This window comes from Gavialis gangeticus, unplaced genomic scaffold (genome assembly GCF_001723915.1).
Source record: "Gavialis gangeticus isolate Ggan-Ray unplaced genomic scaffold, GavGan_comp1, whole genome shotgun sequence".
NCBI classification, from domain to species: Eukaryota; Metazoa; Chordata; order Crocodylia; family Gavialidae; genus Gavialis; species Gavialis gangeticus.
This window is the reverse complement of record NW_017729006.1, coordinates 13,005,900-13,011,756: the sequence shown is the minus strand read 5'-3', so window position 1 is coordinate 13,011,756 and position 5,857 is coordinate 13,005,900. Positions and strand designations below refer to the sequence as shown.

General features: G+C 48.2%; 2 protein-coding genes and 1 long non-coding RNA gene across 4 annotated transcripts in view; 1 reads left to right on the top strand and 2 right to left on the bottom strand.

Annotated features, from left to right (window-relative positions):
- The window catches only part of NOD1 (nucleotide binding oligomerization domain containing 1), a 30,018-nt gene extending 29,898 nt beyond the window's left edge, over positions 1 to 120 (bottom strand). The window contains exon 1 of one of the 2 annotated variants that reach the window (XM_019508823.1): positions 28 to 120. The gene's annotated coding sequence lies outside the window, so the exon portion shown is untranslated. The remainder of the gene's footprint in view (positions 1 to 27) is intronic. The other variant, XM_019508822.1, reaches the window with a different exon arrangement.
- LOC109291732 overlaps positions 1 to 2,107 on the top strand; it is a 16,616-nt gene extending 14,509 nt beyond the window's left edge. The window contains exon 3 of the long non-coding RNA XR_002095937.1: positions 1,975 to 2,107. This is a non-coding gene — a long non-coding RNA (uncharacterized LOC109291732). The remainder of the gene's footprint in view (positions 1 to 1,974) is intronic.
- A 2,479-nt stretch (positions 2,108 to 4,586) lies between these two features.
- GGCT (gamma-glutamylcyclotransferase) overlaps positions 4,587 to 5,857 on the bottom strand; it is a 17,650-nt gene continuing 16,379 nt past the window's right edge. Inside the window, exon 5 of the mRNA XM_019508821.1 lies at positions 4,587 to 5,578. The gene's annotated coding sequence lies outside the window, so the exon portion shown is untranslated. The remainder of the gene's footprint in view (positions 5,579 to 5,857) is intronic.

Genomic DNA, 5,857 nt, shown 5'->3' with positions numbered 1-5,857 from the left:
CCCCAGCCCCGGCCCCGCGCCACTTACCGCCGCTCCGGCCCCGGGAAAGGAAAGTAAAAGGGGAGGAGCGAGGCCAGGGGCCTAGGCCGGGAGGGAGGGAGCCAGGCAGGGCGTCTCCTCCTCCCCGCCCCGCGGGAGTGCCAGGCGCTGGAGCGCGGGAAGCTGCTCCCGGGCGGCCCCTGGTCCAGCCCGCCCAGCGCGGCGCCAGCTTCCCGGGCAGCGTTACACCCGGGCGAACAGCACAGAAACCGCGGGGTGGCCGCCGGGCCCAGCCCCTGCTCCAGCAGCCGCGGCTCCGAGGTCTCTGTATCCCAGTTCGCCCTGGAGCCGAGCCCTGCCGTGCCTGAGGCCGCGGCGCGCCTAGCCTCGCCTCGCGGGCTGCGCTGGGGAGACTTGAGGGCATGAAGGCAAAATGCACGTGACCGGCACGCTTTAAAAACCCACCGGGCGACTGTCTACATGGGATTCAGCATTTCATACTTCTTTCCATGAACGCCCTGGGGGACCGTCAGCGCTCTCCTGCAGATTGATGTCTAATTCCTGGACAATCCTGGAGGGCTGGCAACCCTCATGCAGAAAAGGACCTGGGGGTTACATTGTAACCCCCAGGTCGTGTTGCCTTATCAGCGGGTGTGATCCAGCCCCTGCTCTGGCTGGGAAGAAGGCTAAGGGGGGACTGTAGGGGTGTTGCCAGCAGACAGAGAAGTGCTTCTTCCCCCCTACTCGGCGCTGGTGACACCTATGGTAGCCATCATAGAGGATGTTCTGGTTGTCTGCTACTCTGTTCTCTATTGATATGAACCCCAGCACCTTTATGTCCTCTATGTTTCTTTTCAAGAGAAATTTTTTCTCTTCAAAAGAAAAATAGAGGACATAAAGGTGTCCGGTTTCGTATCAGTAGGACAGAGGACAATTGGACTGTCCTCCTTGATGGCCACCGTAGTGACACCACATCTGGAGTACTGTGTCCAGTTTTTGGCTCCCCACTATAGAAAGGATGTGGCCAAATTGGAGGGAGTCCAGTGGAGGGCAATGAAAACAGTGAGGGGCATGGGTGACTGGTGCCTCCTAAGCCAGAGGGGACACTTGCCTCCCCAGCGGCCAGTCAGCAACCGGGGAGCCAATCACGGCAACCCAAAAGCAGCATTCCCTCTGAACTGGCCCTGAGCGGGAATGCTGCCCAAAGGGCCAGGGATGCACCCGGGTTCTCCTGGCGCCCCCACTCCCCAGCCAGTGCTCTCAGGGGGTGCACCAGCGCTCCCATCTGCCGGCCGCCTAAGCAGGGGATGCTGGCTGTAAGGGGATGCAGCAGTGCTCTCAGGGTGCATGTGCACCCCCATGCACGCCCTACATGTTGCCACTGGTGAGGAGGCTGGGGAACGGGACTTCTGAGGAGAAGCTGAAGGAACTGGGTTTATTTAATCTGGACATGAATGGTGCGTGCCCCTGGCAGCTGCGGGGGCACAGTGGCAGTGAGCAGGGAGCTCCCGCAGATGCCACGGGGCGTGGTGAGTGCCGACAAGGGTTTGCGACCACCCACAGCTGCCGCTGGCAGGAATTGCAGACCACCTGCAGATGCTGCCTTTTTGTAGAGGGTGCACTGCCATACTCAGGGGGTGCACATGCACCTGCGTGAACCCCTTATGCATTGCCCCTGAGTCTGGAGAAGAGAAGACTGAGGGGGGTTTAATAGCAGCCCAGAGGGTCGTTCTGTAGATCAGTGGTCTCCAAACTTTTTTGATTGCGCACCCCTATCAGTAAAACATTTTTGAGCACCCCCCGCCAGATATATATTAACCGGCCACATGTAAACTGCAATAGAAGTTCTAATATTTTCTTCCTGCACCCCAATGGATCGTCTTGCGCACCCCCTGGGGAGACCACTGCTGTAGAGGATGGAGCTCAACTGTTTTCTGTGGTCGCAGATAGGTTGAAACAGCGTCAAAACAAAACTGGTGGCAAAATTTTGCACAGCCCTGTTTTGAGGCCAAAACAGCAAAATTGAAAGGAAACAGATATGGTTGAAATAGCGTCAAAACACAATGAGGCAAGTCGAAATGTTTCGCCGTTTTGACGGTGTTTCGACGTTTTGCCCATAGGCTATAATGGGGAAGGTTGAAACAGCCTATAACTTTGTAATTCCTGGCCAGATTTGGATAAAACTTGCACAAATGGTAGCCCCTTCTGGGGGCATAAAGTGTGCCAAGTTTCAAGGAGATAGGTTTAGGGGTGTTGGAGAAACTGCACCCCAAATTCTTGAGAGCCAAACTTGTGTCATGTGTATGTGTTAAGTCACAGCAGGGTCAAAACTACAGGAATGCTAGCCCTGCTGAGGCCACAAAGCCTGCCACATTTCAAGGCGATAGGTGCAGGGGGTTTGGAGAAACTGCACCCCAAAATCCTGAAAGCAAAACTCATGTCACGTGTATATGGTAAGCCACAGTGGGGTCAAAGCTGCAGGCTTGCTAGCCCCTGTGGAGGCCACAAAGCCTGCCAGCTTTCAGGGAGATAGGTGCAGAGGTTTGGGGAAACTTCAGCTCAAGTTGCGGACAAGCAAAACTCATGACATGGGTGACACTGTGTGTGTTAAGGCGCAGCAGGGTGAAAGTTGCAGGCCTGCTAGCCCCTGCTGAGGCCATGAAGCCTGCCAGCTGTCAAGGAGATAGGTGCAGGGGTTCTGGGGCCCTGCACCTCTGGCTGCTGACAGGCAAAACTTGTGACATGGGTGCTTGTGGGGAAGGGAAACTACTGCAGACCTGGCTGCTAGGCCCTGCTACGGCCACTAAGCCTGCCAACTGTCAAGGAGATCGGTGCAAGGGTATTCTGGGGACCTGCACTCCTAGCTGCTGACAGGCAAAACTCATGACATGGGTGCTTGTGCAACTGTTGCCTCTCATCAGGCAGCAGGACTGAAGATCCGCCATCATTTGCTACCACAGACCTGGGGGTAATAACTGACCACAGTATGAACATGAGCCGGCAGTGGGATGCTGTAGCCAGCAGGGCCAACAATATGTTGGCATGCATCAATTGATGCATCTCCAGCAAAACCATTGCAAAGAAGTGATTCTCTGGCTCTTCTCAGCATTGGTGAGATGGCAGCTGGAGTACTGCATCCAGTTCTGGGCTCCACATCTTAACAAGGCCGTGGTAAAGCTTGAGAAAGTCCAGAAAAGGGCTACCTATGATCAGAAACTTGCACAACAAGCTATACAAGAAAAGGACCTGGGACTCTTCAGCCTGAAAAAGAGAAGGCTGGGAGGAGACTTGGTAGCAGCTTAGCTTACATCAGAAGCGTACACCTAGGGCTCGGTGAACAACTGTTCACCAGGGCACCCTTGGGGAAAACTAGGAGTAATGGTCAGAAACTCCTGGAAGATCGTTTCAGGCTCATTTCAGTCTCAACATTAGGAAAAACTGCTTCACAACTAGGGCGTCCAGACTGTGACCATTACTCCACATAGCCTCCACAGGGGCTAGCGTGCCTGCAATTTTGACCCCACTGTGGCTTAACACATACACAGGATATGAGTTTTCCTCTCAAGATTTTAGGGTGCAGTTTCTCTGAACCCCAGGACCTATTTTCTTGAAACTTGGCACGGGTCATGCCCTCAGAAGGGGCTTCCATTCATGCAAGTTTCATCCAAATCTGGCCAGAAATGGCAAAGTTATAGTCTGTTTTGACCTTCCCCATTATATCCTATGGGCAAAAGTTGAAACAGGGATGAAATGGCAAAACGTTTTGACAGAATGAAATGGAACAGCAGTTTGTTTGACTAAATGATCTGAAGTCCCTTACAGCCCCAATTTTCTGATTCTAAGTGAGAAGGGAATGGCACAAACAAAACCCTGGTCTAACCCAGTCACCCACAGACTTGGCAAGATGAACCTATGGTCTGACCCACTAAATGGCAGTTCTCACCTTCCAGATTTTGTCCTATACCAGATGGAACTGACAGGGGCAGCTGTAGTTTGACCCTTTTCTCAATCTGTCTCTCTGCTTTTCAGTTCCAGCCCACAGGATCACCAGAACTGCTCTTCTATATTATCATTCTCAGCATCCTTGACAAAAGTTGCTTTTTTTCTCTTCTTTTGACAGATGTTTTATTTTGGCCTGAGTCTTATTAAAGTAGCAATAAGATCAAGAGTGTTTTACTGTGCCTTTGTAACCATCTTATAAGAGTTAAAAAGCATTCAGCTGGAATTGCTCAAGTGACATTTAAAACAAACATTTTTTTAGATCACCCAAGCACCTTAGAGCCTGAATAGTCATTTGTCTTGCTTTAATTTTTTATTTTTTATTGAATTAGACTCACTTTTTTATTTATACAAACAAATTTACCTGCAGTAATTTACAGATGAATATTCTCAGTATGGTAAGTTCAGTTGTACATTCATACAAAAGGTTCAGGTTACAGAAGCTACAGAAGCAAAGTGGGGCTGGTCTAGGATAGCAACAGCAGGCAGAGACGGCAGGCAGGGGCCTGCACCCTCCACTGGGAGTCTCTGTTCAGCAGCTACCATACATAAGCTACAATAAGCATTTTTGAATCAAGACAACTTACACTAAAGAGACACAAAGGAAATCTGGCAGTTGTAACTTTATTTACCCCCAATTTTTAGTTGCTATTACATAGGTTTCATATATGCAGTATACAGTATAGTATACAGTATGCATATAATGGGGCCTAATGAAAATCTGAGATCTCAGCTTCCATGAACATCGTTCACATGACACCTAGAAATGAAATGAACTGCTCTGGCACACACCTATAAAAAGTTTGTGCAATCAGTTCGTGTGCAAGTTTGATATTTCATAATACACAGTCCCATTAACTCTGGAAGTAACTCTTATCTCCTGTGTATCAAGGAAAAAAATATTTAAACAATGATCTTCCATATAGAAAGAAAAAAAAATTAAAATTCAGTTGTTTTGTGTTTCCTCACATTGTTCAGTTCCCCATCGGTAATCAGTTATCAAAAGGTCAGACTCTTGCAAAGTTTACAACACTTCCCAATTCATATGAGGCTGTGAGCATTGTAGAGAGACTCTCAGCATTTCTCTTTTGGGTCCAATCCAAATCATTGTGATGAATGAAAAGACTGCCATTGATTTCAATAACCAGTGGAATAGACCTTGTGCATATCTTTCTGACCTCTACAGAAAGTAGAGAGACATGCAATGATCCAAAGCCACTTATTTTATCTGGCCTTATTCACCAATCCCTAGTAATTACCACTAAAGATGATTACACTATTACAGATGGAATGCTATCCTTAGCTGGTAGTTTCTTCAATAGCAGGGGGTGACCTGTAGAATTAGCATTTTAGAAATACCTCCTATGAAGTATCTATTGACTTTTAAAATTTTCCCTTTTTTTTTTAAACTGAAGCTGGTAGGAATTTTTTAAACAGTACTGGTAGGAATTTAATTAGAGTGGATTGACAAATGTGTATGTGTCTCACACAAGTCAGTACCAATAGTCAGTAATTTATTATACCAATTCACAGGAAGTGATTTAGAAGCTAATGACCAAACAGAAGTTAAATGATTGATTTTTAATAATCACATTAATACCTTCCAGCCAGAAAAGGTCTTGCTCCACAGAAGTTAGTTAAGTAAAAAGCAAAAGTATAATTTCCTACTTTGCACCCCCATGGACTTTTAAAACAGACTGGAGAACTGAATGTACAACACTTAAAAACCAAGGGGCTCAATTCTGCAGCCTTAATATTCCTAATGGGAAGCTGCCCAACTAACTGGTTTCTTTTTTATGATGATTGGTAACAGGAGGATGTGACAAAATGAACTTTACCAACAGTACGATAAGGGGAAGAAAAGGGAAGAGGGGCTGGG